Source organism: Narcine bancroftii, chromosome 4, assembly GCF_036971445.1.
Source record: "Narcine bancroftii isolate sNarBan1 chromosome 4, sNarBan1.hap1, whole genome shotgun sequence".
In the NCBI taxonomy this organism is placed as follows: domain Eukaryota; kingdom Metazoa; phylum Chordata; class Chondrichthyes; order Torpediniformes; family Narcinidae; genus Narcine; species Narcine bancroftii.
Window position 1 is genome coordinate 292,974,187 of NC_091472.1, and position 20,933 is coordinate 292,995,119.

Consider the following 20,933-nt stretch of genomic DNA (forward strand, 5'->3'; position numbering starts at 1 on the left):
CTCTCCTTTGGTATTTAGTACCCTGATCAATGAAGGCTAATATCCAAATTCCCTTCCTAGTCACGTTTATATGCCTGTGTTACCACTCAATGATTTGGTGATTTCAAGCTCCCTTTGTTCCTCAACCAACTAGAGATTGCAGAAATAGTCTTGAATTGACAATTTAACTCAATTGTAGGGATTTGAGATGAGAGCAGGTTTTGTAATGGAGATGGAAGTTGGTGTAATGGAGATGGGTTGGGTAGAAAGTCAATGTTGTGAGTAATTTGTCACAACATGAGGCAGCAGCTGAAGAGGAATATGGAATAGATGAGAGGGTCAAAAAGCCTGATGCATTTTTGAGGATCCTCTTTTGGTCTGTTTCACTGGGTCACTTACATGAAATTTGTTTGTGATACAAACAGTAAAATGTTCCTTTGTTCAATTTTCTTGTTGGGCACAAGCAGATACAAAAATAAAACAATTTTTAGGAAAGGATGTAGAGAAATCTAAAATCAGAGAATAAAATATGTTCTTTTGTGTTAGAGAATTCTGCTTCTGAGGGCTCCAGATTCTGGTGATTGAGTTGATGGTTAATTTCTTTGGAAATTTTGAATGGCTTGCTGCTCTTTAGACATTGTTAGGTGATGAATCCACCTGCTTTCAGAAACTATTAGGAGATTGAGATGTCATTACCTCAAAGTATAGATTTATTGTCAGGGTACATACATGGCAACACATATAACCCTGAGATTCTTTTTCCTGCAGGTGAGGAAATTTTGACTTATTGGAATTGTAAAAAAAATTGCTTAAGGAAATAGAGAAATGTAAACAAATTGTGCATTACAGAAAAAAAAATAGTAATAACTAAGTGCAAAAGTAAAAGTCCTTGAATGATTGAGTTTGTTGCTTTGGAGTTTGATAGTGGAGGGGTAGTAACTTCCTGAACCTGGTGGTGTGTGTCTTGTGGTACCTATATCTCATTCCTGATGGCAACAGTGAGAACAGAGCATGTGCTGGATGGTGTGGATTGTTAATTATTGCTGCTGATCTTCGACGGCAGCGTTCCATATATGTGTTCCATATATATTTTCTTGATGGTGGAGAGGGTTTTGCCTATGTACCTTTTGCAGGGCACATTTTGATGCAACTGGTCAGGACACTTTCCACTACATATCTGTAGAAGTTTGCTAAGGTTTTCAATGTCAGAACAAAGTGCTTTCTTCATAATGACGTTAGTGTGATAGGGCCAGGTAAGGTCCTCTGTGATGGTGACTCCCAGGAATTTAAATTTGCTCACCTTCTCCACCAATGATCGTATACCTCTGGTTTCCTCTCTTAAAGCCCTCAATCAGCTTTTGGTTTTGGTGACATTGAACATAGAACAGTACAGCCTTTCATCCCACAATGTTGTGCCAACCTTTAGACCCTGCCTCCCACATAACCCTTCTCTTTAAATTCCTCCATATGCTTGTTTCGTTGTCTCTTGAAATTCACCAATGAACCTGCCTCCACCACTGACCCAGGAAGTGCATTCTACGCACAAACTTAAACTCCCTTAAACTTCCCACCCATTACCTTAAAACCATGTCCTCTTAATACGAGCAGTGGTACCCTTGGAAGGAGGCTCTTCTTCTGATATCTTTATCTCTATGATGTCATCTCTCATCCTCATTCTCTCCAAAGAGTAAAGCCCTAGCTCCCTTAATCTCTGCTCATAATGCCTACTCTCGAAATCAGGTATCATCCTGGTAAATCTCCTCTGCACCATTTCCAATGCTTCCATGTCTTTCCTATAATAAGGCAACCAGAACTGGACACAGTACTCCAAGTATGGTCTAACCAGAGTTTTGTAGAGCTGCATCATTACCTCGTGGCTCTTAAACTCAGTCCCTCAATTTATGAAAGCTAACACTCCATAAGTTTTCTTAACTACCCTGTCTACCTGTGAGGCAACTCTGTTCTTCCACACCACAATGAATCCTGTCATTAACTTTGTACTATGCCTTGGAGTTTGTCCTTCCAAAGTGCACCACCTTACATTTCTCCAGATTGAATGCCATCTGCCACTTCTCAACCCAGCTCTGCATCCTTTCAATGTCCCTCTGCAATCTTACACAATCCTCTACACTATCCACAACTCCACCAACCTTTGTGTCATCTGCAAACTTGCCAACCCACCCTTCTACCCCCTCATCCAAGTCGCTAATAAAAATCACGAAAAGCAGAGATCCCAGAACTTGAGGGACTTCACTTGACACAACCCTCCAATCCAAATATTCTCCCTCCACCACAACCCTCTGCTTTTTATCGGCAAGCCAATTCAGAATCCACATGGCCAAGTTTCCCTGGATCCCATGCCTTCTGACTTTCTGAATAAGCCTACCATGTGGAACCTTGTCAAATGCCTTACTAAAATCCATATAGACCACATCCACCACACTTCCCTCATCAATATGTCTGGTCATCTCCTCCAAGAAATTTATCAGGCTTGTGAGACATGATCTGCCCTTCACAAAGCCATGCTGACTGTCCCTGATCAGACCATGATTCTCTAAATGCCTATAGATCCTATCTAAGAATCCTTTCCAACAGCTTGCCCACCGCAGATGTAAAGCTCACTTGTCTATAATTACCTGGACTTTCCCTATGACATTTTTTGAACAAGGGGACACTATTTGCCACCCTCTAATCCTCTGGTACCATTCCCATGGTTAATGAGGACACAAAGATACTAGCCAGAGACTCAGCAATATCCTCCCTTGCCTCATGTATTGTGGGGAATATTCCATTAGGCCCTGGGGACATCCATCCTAATGCATTTTCACTGTTCTAACACATTCTCTCACTTAATATCACATGGTCCAGAACATTTACCCCACCCATATTGTCCTTACCATCATCAAGGTCCCTTTCCTTGGTGAATACTGGAGAAGTATTCATTGAGAACCTCACTCACAGCTTCCAGGCACACCTTCCCACTTTTATCTCTCTTCAGTCCTTCCATCACTCCTGTCATTCTTTTGTTCTTGACATACATAAAGAATGCCTTGGGATTTTCCTTAACTCTACTCACCAAGGCCTTCTAGTGTCTCTTTCTTAGTTTCCTCAGCCCCCTCTCAAGCTCCTTTCTTGCTACCTGATATTCCTCAAGAGACCAAGCTGATTCTTGCTGCCTAAACCTCATTTATGCAGCCGCCTTCCACCCAACCATGGTTCCTTTTCCCTTTCTCTGCCTCACTGGGAGAAATTTATCCCTAACATCCTTCAATAGAGTGTGAGGTTGTTTTTGAGTATACTGACTCATTGCCCTTTTTTTTTAACCATCTATTACTGTGGTATAATTAGCAGATTTGTAGATGGTGTTGTTGTACTGAGCCCCACAGTCATTAGTGTGAATTGAATAGAGCAGGGGGCTAAGAACACAGCCCTGTGATGCTCTAGTATTGATGGAAATTGAGGAGTGGTTCTTGCTAAGCCTCAATGATTGTGGACTGGAGTTGAGGAGATCCAGTTACACAATGGGGTATTAAGATCTAGGTCTTGGAGTTTGCTGATCAGTTTTGAGAGGGATGATGGTGTTGAATGCTGAACTGTAGTCGATAAAGAGCATCCTGATGTATGTGCTTTTGCTGTCCAGGTGTTTCAGGGCTTTGTGTAGAGCCAGTGAGATGGCATCTGCTGTGGTAGGCAAATTGGAATGGATCCAAGTCACCACTGAAACAGGATCGGATATGCTTCAACACCAGCCTATCAAAACACTTGACAGGTATGCACCGCTTAACGTCCAGGATATGTTCTGTGAAATTGGGCATTATGTAATGTGGACATTGTGCAAGTACCATATTACAGTATATACTTAGCAAAGCTATATGGGATACTGAACTTTCGTTAAATTAAACTGTTTAATTTTCACTTTTTAAACTTTCCTGTAAACTCTTTCTTAGCCTGTATCACACACAATTTAAAAAAGAGGATCAGGATCATCCACATCACTGTTCTCAACTTCCTCATAGTGTTCCACTGGAAGAGTTTCAGGTTGAATAACCTCCTAGTTTGCTTTTTCTTTTCTTCATGTGTTATAGGCAACAAACATTGCATGAGTATTCCTCTCTATCAGTGAAAAGCATTCAGTGTTTGGGTCCATCTCTTCAGCAAGCAGTTACAGACTGCAAAGAATTTGGCTGATCCCTTAACAGTGAACATCTTTTGCACCTGTTCTTCACCTTCTGCAGCTTCCTTTTCCTTTACCTCTTCAGCTATTCAACTAGCTCCAGCATCTCTTCATTTGTTAGTTCCTCAGGAATCACCTCTAGGAGTTCTTCACTGTCCTCATCATCTAGTCTCGGTTCAGATTGTTGTTTACCATGTCGACAACAGTTCTATTAATCCTTGCAATCTCCTCCTGCTTCAGTATTTTTTTCCCATATGCCATTCATACACTCTTTGGTCACATCATCCCAGGCCTCAGCAAGATTCTTTATGCAGTGGAAAATGTACTTTCTCCAGAACTGCATCAGTGTCTTGCCAGTGTCATCAGTTACAGCAATAGACTGAGCCAAGGTCCTCCTCAGGTAGTAGGCCTTGGTTGCTGCAATAACCCCTTGGTCCATTGGCTGGATTAAAGAGGTGGTGTTTAGTGGGAGAAACGCCACTTTGATGTTGGGATGGAGGTCACCAATGAAAGAGGATGTCCTGAAGCATTGCCTATAATTAGCAAAATCTTGAAAGGTATGCCTTCTATCGAGCAGCACTTCTCCATTTCACTGTCATAGCAATCGAGAGACTTTTTATTGCTCCTGTAATAAACCAGTGAGGTGTGTTTGTTAATGTTCATGAAAGCCCTTGGGTTTTCACTTCGTCAAATACGAAATGGCTTTAACTTGTACCCAGCAATATTGCCTCCTAACAGCACTGTCACTCTCTTTAAAAGCCTTAAAGCAGGGGTGTCAAACTCAAATTCACGGAGGGCCAAAATTAAAAACTTGGACTAAGTCGAGGGCTGAACTAAATATTTATTGAAAATTTTCAACAACATCTGCATGTTTTCTCTTCTTTCAACATATGTAATGTTAAACTTTAGGATATAACTTTAGGAGGATAATTTTACAGGTCAGGAGTAGGTAGCTCAAGTTCACCCTTTGCTTGACCTGAGGGAAACATATTTGGTCCCTGTGGAGATGTAGTCAGCATTCACAGGCTGTGTCCATTTTGGCCTGCATCAGGACTCAGCATTTCCTGCTCACTCCTCAGGCTCTCGGCCTCTATTCACCCTCGACCCACCATCCCTCTACCTGACCAGTCCTTTACCCAACCTCTACTCACCCCTCACTCCACTCGCTCTGCCTCTACCCACCCCATCCTATACACGCCCCTCTACTGCCTCTCCCCTCAACCTGTTCCTCCCTCTACCCGTCTCTCACCCTCTAATCACCCCTCCCCTACTCGCCCTGCCCCTCCCCTTTTACCTCTTCCTTATCCAACCCTCCTTCTACTCATCCCTCCCTCTAACTGCCCCTTGCACCACCATAACTTCCCCTGCCCATTACTCCTCACCTACACCCTCTGCCCACCCCTGCTTACTCACCCACTCAGGCCCAGCGCCCTGCCGATCAGCCTTTGCGGACAGCCACCATCTCTCTCTTCACGTGCAGGGCCGAACCAGCCGTCCCTGGGGTCTGCACGGGTGCAAGCGCTGAAGGCCGTGGTGACCGGGAGAAGTGTGCTCGCGCTGTCGAAGGGCTGTCCGGTGCCAGTCGCGCGGGGCTCGCGCTGCCCGGGGGCCGTGCGCAGCCTGCCATGCCCGTCGCGCCGACAGGAAATCACAGGCGCTCGCCCATCCGCCGCACTGCTCGACAGGTGGGAGAAGTGATTGGTTGTGCGGGGAGCCTTCCAACCGGCTTGCCGGCTGATGACATCGACAGACTTCTCGTGTTACAATTTCTCGTGTTACAATGGGGAAGGATGTGCAATGAAGGGGGAGGATGGTGGGGGTGACATTACCAAAAAACAACATCGGCTCTCGCTGCAGGGCGGGCCACCTCTAATACAGTTTTGAAATGATCTTGCGGGCCAAATATATTTCTATCGCGGGCCAAATTTGGCCCGCGGGCCAGAGTTTGACATGTGTGCCTTAAAGCCTTCCATTGACTTGGGCTCCATATGGTTTTCTGGCATTTGTTTCCAGAATAAGATTTTGTCCTTTTTTTTTTTAAATTGCTGTGGCAAATAACCTTCCTCTACAATTAGTTTATCTAAGGTTTCGACAAATTCTTCTGCTGCCTTCGCATCAGCACTGCAGATTCACCACTCACTTTCACTTCCAAATCGATATTTCTCCTTTGCGTCTTGCTGCTGCTATCACTAGCACTGGATTTGCTGCGTTTGAGAGCCATGATAAATAGAAAGTACAGTCCCTACAAACATAAGACTTAGTATACAAAAGACACGAGATACATGCGTTCGGGAAGTTGTTGCGTATATCCGGTTACGTCCACTACGTCCCGTTCTCTAATTGGGATTTCTGAACTCGATGATAATCATGTGGGACCATGGATGTATATTAGTGGTCAGACATTGCTACAACATTTGCAATTGTTGGATGCTAGCTCTCCATTGAATGTGCCACTGTTATCACTGGAATTTCATAAGAAGCAAGGCTCCACTTGTTGGACGAGCCATGGGGAAAAATAAATTAGCCTTGTAAAAAAATAAGTCCCCGGGTTAAGAACGTCTGACTTATGGAAAACTTGTACTTATGAACAGACGATGCGTGACTTCAATAGTTCGTTGGCTCAAGGAGGGAGAACGGCTTCCATTATTTTAAGTCTGATCACGTTGCAGTTAACACTGAGTTTGTAACTTGGTATTTGGTTTAAAATTTTCTCTTATTTACCCTTGAAACCATGCCTCCAAAGCGTAAAGCCGATGCAAGTGCTGTTGATGCATCAAAGAAAAGGAAAATGATCACGATTGAAAATAAAGTGGAAATAATAAGTGATCAGAAAGATGTAAAACTCCATTGGTCATTGGAAAAGCATTAGGCTACAATTGGAACAGTCTTGGAGCATGTGAAAGGCCCTGTTACAATAATGGAGTGGTTTAATTATTGAAAAGGAAATGTTGTTGGATAATTTGGTTAGACCAGGGTTGACCAACCTATGGCAAATGTGCCAAAAGTGGTGCATTTTAATGATTAGAAGTGGCGAATTGAAGGAGGCTTGGTTTGCCTAGACGGAGTCCTTCCCCCAGCCAGTGCCACCACTACCCCCTCCCCCAACAAAAACAAACACACACCTTTCTTCTCCGTGCCATCCATCATTCCTCCTCCTCCCATTCACTCTCAACTTGTTAAAAAGGCCAAAGCCAAATACAACTTGGCGGCCTCCAAGACCAGTTCTTGCGAGACTTCCTTGTCGCTGTTATTTTGACGCCTGGAGTGCAAAAGGTTGCCACCCCTATGTTAGATGATAAAAATCAGCATAATCTGCCTGTTCGCCTTACTTTAGTGCAAGATAAGGCTTGAAGCCTTTTCAATGACTTGAAAGCTTCACATGCAGCAAATGAAGGGGATCGTGATGAAGAATCAGTTGCGAGTAGGGGTTGGTTCAATCGTTTCAAAGTGAGGGCACATTTACATAAATTAAGTGTGAGTGTTGATGTGAGTGCTGCAAGTGATTTTCCTGAAGAGGAAGGTTATTTGCAAGACCAAATATTTAATGTAGACGAGACTGGCTTATCTTGGGGGTTGGGGGAGGGGGGGGGGGGGGCAAAATGCCTGAAAGGACCTACATTTTTAAAGAGGGAAAAAGTGCACCAGGGCATAAGTAATTGAAGGATAGGCTAATGTTATTGCTTGGGGGGTTATGCATCTGGGATTTCAAGCTCAAGCCTTTGCTTGTGTATCACTCGTGAAATCTGAGGGAACTTTGCTGTATCATCAAGGTGTCTCTTCCCACTATTTGGAAGGCAAATGCAAAGGTTTGGGTTACAATTGCCATCTTTGAAGATTGGATCTTGAACCAATTTGTCCCTGCTGTTGAACGTTATTGCTTGGCCAAGAAAATTCCTTTCAAGATTCTCCTTGTGCTTGACAATGCACCCGGACGTCCAAGCACTTTAGATGTCCTTCACCTCAATGTAAAGGTCCTATTTTTACCCTCCATCACCACATCACTACTTCAGCCAATGGATCAGGGAGTCATAGCCTCCTTTATTTATTTACAGTAGACCTTCTCACAATCAATCCGGGCTACTCAAGATTGTGATGAGCTTAAGGGAGTTTTGGAGGAATCATAACTATGATGTCATTAAAAATATTGCTGATTCTTGGGATGAAGTGAAGCAGTCAAATATAAAAGGAGAGTGGAACAAATTGTGCCCCCATTTTGTGCATGCTTTTCAGGGATTTACAGTTGATGACCTCACTGAAGCCAGGCAAGCTGTGGTTGATATTAGTAATCTACTGTAGTTAGACATCAGTGAAAATGATATAGAAGAGTTAATCAACTCCCATGCTGAAGAAATGACCAATGAAGACCTTATGGAACTAGAGCAGCAGTTGAGGAAGACTGGGACCTAAAAACCCTAGAACTGGAAAAGTTTGTGGCAAAACAGTTAGCTGAAGGCTTTCATCTCATTGAAGCAAGGATGGCAAAGTTAGAGGAGAAAGAGAGGTACACCAAAGTTTACCATACAGTTACCAAGGGCCTCAGCTGCTACAAAGCCATTTATGACAAGAAAAGAAAAAGTTCTGTACAAACCTCCCTTGATGCCTACTTCAAGAAATTGACTCCAGTCGTTTTATATGCATAGAAAGACAAAATATATACTACAGATACTTCTTTTATCCAAGATCCTTGGGACCGTTATTCTGGATTGTGAAATTAAAATAGCCATGATACAGATTCGCGCAGATTATAAAAACTTTTTATGGAACATCACATTGAAGCCGGCTCAATGGGCAAGGTCATCTTTGTTAACCGTAATTCCCCTACGCAGCTGGGACTGCTTTGGGAAACTGATTCCAGCTGTGTGGGGGATTATGGGTAACGAAGACGGTCATTGATCCTGCATTAAAACAAACAGAGGCTCATTCTCCCGTGACCCCTCTGCACCGGCTTGGCTGACGGTGGGCTTCCCATCACCTGCATCTCCCTTGAGCTCAGCTCTTGTTGCTGCTCAGGCTTGGCTGCTCCCTGACACCCCCTCAGCTTCTTTCCCTCTGGCATCACCTTCTCCTCAGCACTGGCTTGCTTCTCTCGTCCTTCCTCTTGGGCTGTGGAGCTCAGCACTTGGGTCCCTTCGCTCTCTGGCCCCGAAAGCTTGGCAGGCTCCAACTCTCCTTTCCCCCACTGGGGCTCCACACTCTTAGGGCTGCGTCCTCTCCTCACTCTCTCCCTGATTGTCCACCTGAGTCACGCTATTGTTCTCTCCCTGCTCGCTGCCCGAGCCACGTTCTTTCCTTGCTCTCTTCCCCCCTCACCTGTCCAAGTTGTGCTGCAGTTCTCTCCCCCCTTGCCACCTGAGCCACATTCTCTCCTTGCTCTCTTAAGAACAACTATTAATATTACTGTACTTGCAGTTTAAAAAAAAGATCAGTTTTTGGAGGTTTTCTGTTTTTGGAATCACGGATGAATATAACGAGACAAACATTTGACTAACTGATGCTAAATAAGAACCATATGTATCTATTCTGACTTGCCTACAAATTTGAATTAAAGACAGACTTGGGAATGCATCTCGTTCATAACCAAGGACTGCTTGTAATTTAAATTAAATTTAGACATGCAGTACAGTAACAGGCCCGTGCCTCCAAAATACACCAATGAACCTACAACCTCTCTACACTTTGAAAGGTGGAATGAAACCAGAGGACCTGGAGGAAACCCACACAGAAACTGGGTTAATGTACAAATTCCTTAAAGCCCTGTATTTATGTCTGGGTCGCTGGTGAGGTGACAGTGCTGTGCTAACCGCTACACTAACTGTGTACATAACCAGTTACATGTTGCACAAAATTACCTTCTGCCTGCAGCAATTAAATAAATGCTGAACAATTTCAACTCCAGATTGTGGTTTGAGGGTTAAACTTCCATAGTACCTATCCACCCACAGGTGCACTTAACAAATAAATGAGTACATGTGATGCTACTTAACTAAATGATACATCAACCTGGTCTCCAGTGTTGTCGCTGCTTGGGATGCTGGATGGGGCCATTGCAATTGGCCTTCCAGAGCTGCCCCTGGCTCACAACCTGGAGTTCAGCAACCATCTTTTTCAACACTGGCGTCCACGTGACCTGCGAGGACCAATCTCATGACAGCCTCACCTTTGGGGCAGAGCTGACCATTGATTGACATCTGGAAGACCAATCACATGTCAGCTCCAAGGGCCAATAACACATGTGCCTCATAGATGGACATATCTAACCCTTGATTGATAAGTGAGGTCTCGTCTGACCTCCGGATCGCTGGAGAGGTGAAATGATCCTCCCATTACAAGAAAGCTTGGGAGATAATAGCAAAAATGTCTTGGAGTAAGGGTCCGTGTGGTGGAGAGTGTCAGGGGCAGGAGGATGAAATTGACCAGCAGGTGGTGGGTCAATTCTCCCTTGGTAGCTCCTGAAGACCAGCAGGACAGATGGGCAGTCTTTAACGTGTGTGTTGTTAAGGAAGTGCAGGATGACAAGCTCCTGCCACCCGTCATTGTGGTTCAGCAGCTCCTTGAAACACAGGGAGAAAGGAGAAGGTTGAGGAAATTGATGGGAGAAGGAGGGCCAGAGGGGCCAGAGGGAGAGTTTGTGGTGGAAGGTCAGTTCTGTAGGCTGGTGAGAGTTCATATCAGAGGCTTGGTCTCAGGGCAGCTGGAAGAAATCAGCTGGTTGGGCAGGATACATAGTCAATGTTTCGAGCTGAAACCCTTCATTGGGAGAGGGAAGTAAGAGAGCAGTAGCCAGAATAAAAGATTGGGGACAAGTTGGGAGTTGATTGGAGAATACAGATGGCTAGGAGAAGAAATGGGGAGGAAAACATTTAGAAGCTAGGTGGTGATTGGAGTAAGAGGCAGAGGGCTGAAGAGGATGCACTCTGATAAGAGGACCGTAAATCATGGAATGAATGGCAGGAGGTGAAGAGCTAGAAGAAGGGTGTGGTGGTGGTCACGTTGAGAGGGCATGTGGGAAGGGATAAAGAAGGAAAGGAGGAGGAGCAATGGGGGCCAGAGGAATAATGGAAAGAATGTGACGAGGATGTTCACCCAGCTTGTTGGTCACCTTCTGTCCCATCAGGGATAAGTCTGTGGGTCCCATATTTATGTCATGAGTCATCTCAGAGTCTCTAAACTGCAGTGGTCTTCAATCTTAAGGAAAGGTTGAAGAAAATCATCTTCTATCATCACAGTCCTCTGAAAGTTCTAGTTTTATTATAAATATCATACTTTCATAGAAATTTTAATGTATGTCAGTGGAGTTTAGCATTAGGGTTAGTTATTATTGGTTTGAAGACACTTCTACATGCTTTGAAAGTATTCCAAAACTCAAAAATGCTCAACGTGGGAAGAGGACATAAGCCACTGAATCACTCTGCTTCACAAATCTGATGCTGGTCCCTTTTGTTTTGTTCTCCCCTTATTCTTATCCCCCTCTAGATTCTACTGCTCATCTACAATTTACATTGTGTAATTAACCTGTCAATCTGCACACCTTTGGAAGGTGTGAACACCAACAAAAAGCAATGGAGGCCATGATTGTATTGGACCTTCACCCACGTTCATGAGGCAGCCAGCTCCACAAGCACAAGCACAACTGCTGCTGTTAAGAAACGTTTAATTTTTCTAACATCCAAACTTGGTTAAAATTCTAATTTTGGGTTTGGGGTGTTGTTATTGTTTAAAGTGTGTGGTTATTATTCAGCTGAACAGCTTACGATGGAGATGAATATTTTTAAATGTCCTATGATTGGTATATATTTAACCATCCTAAAGGTTTTTTGTTCCGACCATTCAAAGTTGTTGTTCTTGGTCAGCCTCCATTTTCATTTCATTTCCCCTGAATTCCTGCACCCAGATCAATATCATTACCCTCAAATTTGCAATTTTATGCTGTCTTTTCATATCTTGTGTTTTTAATCATGACTGTTCCACCACTTGCTAATCTCCATTAATACCCGTGAGTCCCAACTGGCATTAATATTTCTAAATTTTTGCATGTGTACCCATCCATTTGATAAGAAACTTTTAGCTTCCTTTAAGTTTCTTCAAAAGTCCTAATATAGTTTCCTTACCCGTCTAATGGTTAACTCAAATAGTAATCATCTGCTGAGTTGTCATCTTTACATTGCATACCATCACCTTGCAAATAATTTATCAGTACAATTCCAACATTCACTCCCAAGACTTTACTTCAACTGGCATATGACTGCATTTGGTCATTTATTGTCAATTCTGGCATGTCTTTACTGAGGTCTGATGTTTCCCATTCATTTCAGCTGTTCCAGTATTTCCTTATATTAGATTGCCACACCAAAACAGCTCTTAGCAAAAATTGTAATGTTATCTATTTTAAATATAGGCAACAGAACTTTTGCCTGCAATATTGTTATTTTCTTTATTTTTACATCTTCTGAACAGAAGCTACTTTCCTTGTTCACCCTGACCCCAGCTCCTTTCTCTTGCCTATCCCTGCTCACCTAGCTCTGTCCCCTCCTTACCCACCATGCCCCCCTTTTCTATTAAAGTCAGACATACCATCCTCTGAGGAGCAGAATTTTTAGGCACTTGTGCCTGTTCATTGACATTGCTGCTGCTAAACAGTTCAGACTCTGGAGAAATGACGTTGGTTACCATGCGAATGGGAGTAAATGTCGTGATCTCCAAGGAGACAGGATTCTGGCATGCACCTGGGGCTGAGGCCGCAAGCTCAGCCGTTAGAGCATGAATCTGGCGGTGAGGCCAGGTTGGTCCGGCCATGTCGATGATGACCCCTGCCTCAAGTGGCTTCAGGGTCGCATTTACGAAGCATTCAACCTGAGCAAGCCTGTGTTTCAAGGAGCTGCTGAACCACGATGACGGGTGGCAGGAGCTTGTCATCCTGCACTTCCTCAACAACATACACGTTAAAGACTGCCCATCTGTCCTGCTGGTCTTCAGGACCAACCATACTGAGCTCCATGGGTCAAGGCAGAGTCTGTGATCTTGCCCTGCTGAGTGTGGAAAGAGAAGAAACTGAAAAGTCTGACTTTGATCACACTAATTTGCATCAGTAAAATCAAAGGTGGTGCAGTTATCATTTTCATGTAGTACCATAATTTGTTAATTAAAATATTAACAAGCTTGACTTGTTTTTGAGCTAATATTATGGCAAAGGTATCTAAAAGATGGGTGTCAGATGTTTGGACAGGAGCGGAATTTCAGTGCTTCTTATTTTCCGTAGATAGGCCCCTCATTGTACCTTTTGATTTCCCCTCTGTTACCTGATGCCCATTCTCATGTTTAGATTATAGAATATCATGCAAAGAGTTTGCAGTTGTTTCATAATATTCCTTGTTTTGAGTACATTTTTGTATTTAAATATGTTTTTGAAGGTCAGGGATAAATAAAGTCAAATATTGATCAGTTAAGTACATTTGAGACCCACCATTTATGATATTGCGTGATTTGAAATGCCGGTGGAAAGAAAAGGCTGCCCTATAACTGGAAGTTAAAACTATTCATAACAGGAACGGTGTATGATCTAAGTTAGTATAGTCTTAAGAAGAGTCAAATCTTTGCTGAATATTTGTTCAGAGACAGAAAGCAAGGAACTCAGTAAGGAGGGATAAGAATGAGAAACTGTAAGCAAGTCAAATGTGAAATTTTGAGCTGTACCTAGAGTATTGTTCAAATATATAAACATTCTTGAGTGCTTGTCATGGAAGATGTGAGGAAGACCCTTTCCCTGCTGTAAAGTCTAGATCAACCATTCTCAACCTTTTTTTGGCTGTAGGTTCCCCTGCCCACTCCACTCCCTTCCCCTGGCCAGGACTTTGCTCAAAGTTCATGGGGCCCCTTCCCTGTGAATCAGCCAAGCTTTCACTTGTTTTTTTTCTTTACTACTTTGCTACTGACTGCATCAAAGAAATTAATAATTTGTCTGTGGCCCGGGGGAGGGGCATAGGCCCCAGTTGAAAATTACTGGTCTGGATTATGGATCACAATCTCTAAATATAATGAGTAAACCATTTAGAATTGAAATGCGGAGTGATTCTTCATTCAATAATTGGTGAATCTTGGTCATCTCCACCTGCATTCATGGATTTCATTCAAACCTGAGACTGACACTTTTGAATACAGAGGAATCAAGGGCCATGCAAGAAAATGGTATTTGAGGTCGAGATTGGACATCATGTTGTATGATGGAATATTTTGCTTCCATTGCAACTGTTTAAATTTTTTCATATTTATCCTTGCTATCACAGAGTTGCAGGCCATCCATATACCATTTAATTTAGAATGGTGTGCAGAACTATCACTCTCTGACTTGAATCATCAGTCTTTCTTAATATAGCCATGATGGCAGCACCTTCCAGCAAGGCAATATTTGTGCAGCATGTGCAGTATGATGCTGAAACAAGCCATGAAAGACCTCAACAATGAAGACGCTGTTTACATCCGGTACCGCACGGATGGCAGTCTCTTCAATCTGAGGCGCCTACAAGCTCACCAAGACACAAGAGCAACTTGTCCGTGAACTACTCTTTGCAGACGATGTCGCTTTAGTTGCCCATTCAGAGCCAGCTCTTCAGCGCTTGACGTCCTGTTTTGCGGAAACTGCCAAAATGTTTGGCCTGGAAGTCAGCCTGAAGAAAACTGAGGTCCTCCATCAGCCAGCACCCCCACATCTCCATCGGGCACACAAAACTCAAAACGGTCAACCAGTTTACCTATCTCTGCTGCACCATTTCATCGGATGCAAGGATCGACAACGAGATAGACAACAGACTCGCCAAGGCAAATAGCGCCTTTGGAAGACTACACAAAAGGGTCTGGAAAAACAACCATCTGAAAAACCTCACAAAGATTAGCATATCCAGAGCCGTTGTCATACCCACACTCCTGTTCGGCTCCGAATCATGGGTCCTCTACTGGCATCACCTACGGCTCCTAGAACGCTTCCACCAGCGTTGTCTCTGTTTCATCCTCAACATTCATTGGAGCGACTTCATCTCCAACATCGAAGTACTCGAGATGGCAGAGGCCGACAGCATCGAATCCACGCTGCTGAAGATCCAACTGCGCTGGGTAGGTCACGTCTCCAGAATGGAGGACCATCACCTTCCCAAGATCGTGTTATATGGCGAGCTCTCCACTGGCCATCGTGTCAGAGGTGCACCAAAGAAGAGGTACAAGGACTGCCTAAAGAAATCTCTTGGTGCCTGCCACATTGACCACCGCCAGTGGGCTGATATTGCCTCCAACCGTGCATCTTGGCGCCCCACAGTTCACCGGGCAGCAACCTCCTTTGAAGAAGACCGCAGAGCCCACCTCACTGACAAAAGACAAAGGAGGAAAACCCCAACACCCAACCCCAACCAACCAATTTTCCCTTGCAACCGCTGCACCCGTGTCTGCCTGTCCTGCATCGGACTTGTCAGCCACAAATGAGCCTGCAGCTGACATGGACGTTACCCCTCCATAAATCTTCGTCCGCGAAGCCAAGCCAAAGAAAAAAAAGAAAAGTCCATAGCAACAGGGTGGGGCAATAGAACCACGTCCACACCCAGTTCCTTATTTTTGATGTGGTTGTGACATGGATCAGTGAGCTGATCTATCTCACTCCTCCACCCTTCCTCATTGCCATCTATGATTCTGCCGACATCTGTGGTGTCATCAGCAAATTTATAGATGGCGCTTGAATTGTGCCAAGCATGGACGTAAAGAGAGTAAAGCACTAAGCATGCATCCTTGAGGTGTATGTGTGTTGATTGTTAGTGAGGAGACATTGTTACTGATTCACATTGACTGTGGTCTACTGATGAGGAAGTCAAGGATCCAGTTGCAGAAGGAAATGCAGAGGCCCAGGTTTTGAAGCTTGCCCCTATCACCTAATTGTTTTATAAGGAATGATCTGTTCTTTAATGAACTGCACATAACTTTATGAAAGCAAGAAAGTAGATGGTGAACAAATGAAATTAAAAATAAAATATGATATTGAACAGTATCTCTGATTTCAAAAATGAAATCAAACTAAAATGTAATATTTTTACATTTCTTTATTTGTTTGCATGCGTACAGGTTTTTTTGCAAGAGGTAATTCTGCCTCCCCCTCGGGAAAAGGAATCTTGGGGTTGTATGTGATGATATTTATGTACTCTGACAATAAATCTGAAATCTAATTCTGTTTCTTTTTCCATGAATACTGCTTGATCCAGCATTTTCTTTTTTTTGTCACTTGGTGATCTCCATTAACCATGAGACAGAGGTAGAATTCGGCCATTCTGTACATAATCAAGAATCTATCAACTTCTGTTTTAAATATATCCAATGACTTGGCCTCAACAGCTGTCTGTGGCAACAAATTTCACAGATTCACTACCCTAATTGAAGAAAGTTCACATCCTCTCTGTTCTAAAAGGATGCTATTTTGGGGTTATGCTCTCTGGTCCTAGTCTCTCCATTTAATGGAAACATCTGCACATCCACTTTGTCCAGCTCTTTCAGCATTGTGTGCACCTGTGTTTATGTGGCACTTTTTTTTCCAGTACACATTCTGTTTCCATCCTTAAATAAGATGTAAAATAAATCTGCTATTATGCTTAGCTCAAGTTCCTTCCAAGCATCTTTGATTAATTTTCTCTATGCCATATTTTCATTTGATATTATTTCAGCCTGAATGGAAATTGTGCACCAAGAAAAGCTTATTCAGCTTATTTAAATGCACTGTATTTTAGCAGTTCCAAATGTGGACAACACACTTGGTAAGCACTTTATATAGGTAATTTCTCAGTTCACAAATTATTTTTTAATAAGGTATACTTGTAAATTCAGTTACATCATTACTTACAGTAGCTGTTCATTAAAATTCACCACAAATTTAATGCTAATAAATTTGCTAAATGGCTGTCACGGATGTACAATTCTTTTCAAAATTAGCAAAGATAAAAGCTGATTATTTGCACATTTTAAATTTGCACTAGGCTGTAAAGTTGCAGATTGACCCATTGATGTCTTAAAATATTAATAAAATAATTTCAGCAGATGGAATTCACATTTTCACTTAAATTTAATACAATGATCATTGAGTTAATTTTTTATTTTAAAAATGCCATTTGTTTTGTGATGCTCAAAGCTTAGTATGACAGAAATTTTTCATTTGTAACCTGCAACAAGGTTTTACATTAAATAATGTAATTATAAGCCACAAATCTGAACTAAATACTAAGTGGACCTTCAAATTGGCAAATTAAACCAAGGAATTGACAGGAAATATTAAATGCATCTTTCATTTACTGTATGCTGCATCTTCAATGCTGCAAAAAGAGTCAAGGCCCTGAACAGGAAGGGAAACAGATGCCTGATAATCAATGGTCAAAAGTTGGTCAAAGGTTTAGGTTTAAATTTGCATTTCAAAAGAGGGAGGCAAAAAAGCTGAAGATGCTTCATGGAGAAATATTGGTATCTTTGGAATTTTGCCTCTCCAGTTGGAAACCAGTAATATCTTGGACTAATTTTAAATCTCAAGTCTGATGTAGTTTTGTGAAAATGGGCAACAAGTGAACTGGACGGAGTTAATTTCGAGAGAGGTAAGTGCTTTCAATAAACAAATTGATGGAGAGTGTGCAAAAGGACAGTTTCCCCTTTGATCTACTTGATATCACTTCTTCCTACTTTAGTCTTGATAATGGGTCCCAACTTGAAATGTTGACTGACCATTTCTATCCATGAATGCTTCCTGCCTCACTGAGTCCCTCCCCAGGGTTTCATTGTGTCTCCATTCAGGAATTCTTTGTAAATAATCAAAAATTGATCAGAGGTCACAGTTTTCCTGATCAGTTTCTCTCATTTTGAATATTCTGAATTGCCAAGATTCTTTGGCTTGGCTTCGCGAACGAAGATTTATGGAGGGGTAAATGTCCATGTCAGCTGCAGGCTCGTTTGTGGCTGACAAGTCCGATGCGGGACAGGCAGACGCGGTTGCAGGGGAAAATTGGTGGGTTGGGTGTTGGGTTTTTCCTCCTTTGTCTTTTGTCAGTGAGGTGGGCTCTGCGGCCTTCTTCAAAGGAGGTTGCTGCCCGCCGAACTGCGAGGCGCCAAGACGCACGGTTGGAGGCGAGATCAGCCCACTGGCGGTGGTCAATGGGGCAGGCACCACACTTGTTTATAATTCACCATTTATTTTTGCATATTGGAGTTTAGTAATTAATAAGATATCCGTTTTTTGACCATGTAGTCATAATACTTGTGTGGCTGGCCCAACAAAATGTTGCTCAATAGTAACCCCTCAGGATGTTGCAAATAATAACAATACCATTGATAAATGGCTTGATTCTATCTTTTTATAAATTATCATTGCCTGCTTGTGGGGTGGCATGAGCATGCTAAATATAATTCAGTTAGGTCTAAATGGATTAAATAAACAATATAATATGCATTTCCATTTCTGCTGGAATGAGAATTTATGAAAGTAGCTGAAATGTTTGGCCCAAGGATGTTTGATGTGCTATTTGATTGTGCATTGAGAATGATTTCCTTTTTTGGGTTGTGAGCTGACTGTTGTAGTAATCGTAGATTCTCCCACCGATGGGCAAGTTGTAAAGTGGTGTCCTTTACCAAGGGTTTCTGCTCGAAGTAGTAAAAACACAGAAATGCTGGAGGAACTCAGCTGATCTTGAAGCATCCATAGGAGGTTGAGATATTTTATTGATGTTTCGGGTCTTTGAAGGGCTCACATATATCTTTGCCTTCTGTGGACACCGCAAGACCAGCTGAGCTCCACCAGCACTTCCGTGTGTTTTTCCTACAATCTGCAGACTGTCGTGTTTCACTTACTGCTGGAAGTAGTCCAGATCTCAGCATGGGGCTGAAATGACTGACTTTGATCAACCATTTCTCTTATTATCGGGTATGATTACAGTAATTGATGTGTGATGCTGACATGTGATAGAAGAATATAGTGTAGGCAGATCATGGTATTAATACTGATTTGGCACCTGCATTTCTAAACTTGCATGATGTTCCAAGAGCTCCTTGTGTTAACCTTGAATAATTTTTTTGAATATTTTAACATTTTTTAACCAAACATGCATTCAGATGTAATAATATTGGGTATCAAATTCATGATGATAATCAACACCCCCCCCCCCCCCCACCACCACTGCCTACTGTCCTGAAAAAAGATAAAGAAAAGAAAGTACATAGTTAAGTGTTAGAATAGAAGAAAAGAAAGGAAGAAAAAAAAAAGAATGAGAATGGACTGCCACCGATGTCTGGGCCCCACGTCATCAGCCTGGGATTGGCTGGCGTTCCCACCAGAGTTCCCGATCTTCCTGCCATGCGGCTATCACCTGGGATGACGGCCGGTGTCACCCCCCAGGTCTCTGTAGTCATCATGTTTGTCAGCCATTTTTGCAGGCTGGTTCACGTCTCCGCACGCAGGCAGCTACACTATTCCCCCCATTACCCAGAATCGGTGACTGAGCCATTGTCCGTAGCCTTGGGCGGTCTGCCCCTGCATCGTGGGGGGAGGTGTGGAGACTGGCTCATTGCAGACCAGATATGCAGGTTTCAGGTGGTTGATGTAAAGGTCTCCTTCTTACCGTCATGATGAAAGTGGAACTGTTGCCCCAATGACCCTGTAGTGCAGTTGTAAGGGTGTCCGGTGTGTGCCCCTTCTCACAAATATGTACTAATAAGTATTTAAGTCCCTGGGGATGTTATATTTGGGCTGGCCATGTGGTGGGGGTTTCTGCGGCACCAGGGACCCCAGTTTTCACAGGAATTTCTCTAGGGTTTCCACAGGGTCTTCTGGGTGTTTATTGAGGGCCGGGAACTCCCCAGGGAAGTTCAAAGCACGCTGTAGACCATCTCTGCTGTTGAGGCATTGAAGTTCTTCAGTGTGGTATGAATTCCCAACAAGTCCCAAAGCATTTCATCCACCCTGTTGGGTCCCTTGAGCTGGGCCTTCAAGGCTGCCTTGACGTGCCCGTGGAAGCGCTCCACCAACCCGTTGACCTGAGGATGCAATGTTGTGGTCTGGTGGAACAGGGTGCCCAGAAAGTTAGCCAGTGCTGTCCAGAGGTGAATTGTGCTCTGGGATTTCTGAATCTAGACACCCATGTGTCAACAAGTTCCCGAGTGTACGTTTCTTTGGTGGTATCAGCCAGCGGGGCCACCTCGTGGAATGGCCAGTCATGGTCAAGAGGTATCTCACCCCATGGGAAATGGTTAATTGCTCCACTATGTTGATGCTTACATGGCTGAACCTGTGCCGTGCTAGTTCAAAGATCTGTGTGGGCACTTGTCCTGGGTAAACTTGTACCTCTCACTTTGTGTGAACTTGCACTTTGGAGGACTGGCAGTTTGTGCAGGTTTTGACCCACTGGCTGACCTGATAACGGAGGCCATGCCAGGCAAACCTACTAGCCACCATTTTGTTCATGGTGATGATTGCTGGGTGTACCAGGTTGTGGATGGCATTGAAAACCTGGCACTTCCATGCAGCCAGGACATTGGGGCCGGGACTGCCAGTAGAGATGTGGCACAGCTTTCAGATTACCTGGGCTGACGGGGATGTCCTCCACCCTGAGTCTGGAGTCAGCTGGCCTGTAAGCGGGGATCTCCAGTTCCTGCTACTGCACTTTGGTGAGGGCAGGGCAGTAGCAAAGGGATAGGTGACCCCCTTGGGACAGGACATGTACTGAATGTCCATGGTAAATTTTGATACTTAGGACGTGTCTCTGTTGTCGGGCTGACCATGGGT

General features: G+C 43.4%; 1 protein-coding gene across 22 annotated transcripts in view; it reads left to right on the forward strand.

The window, feature by feature from the left end:
• The window catches only part of baz2ba (bromodomain adjacent to zinc finger domain, 2Ba), a 282,544-nt gene that overhangs the window by 43,183 nt on the left and 218,428 nt on the right, over positions 1–20,933 (forward strand). The window contains exon 3 of one of the 22 annotated variants that reach the window (XM_069935414.1): positions 3,620–3,748. The exons of the other annotated variants lie outside the window; for them this stretch is intronic. The gene's annotated coding sequence lies outside the window, so the exon portion shown is untranslated. The remainder of the gene's footprint in view (positions 1–3,619; positions 3,749–20,933) is intronic. 22 annotated transcript variants of the gene reach the window in all.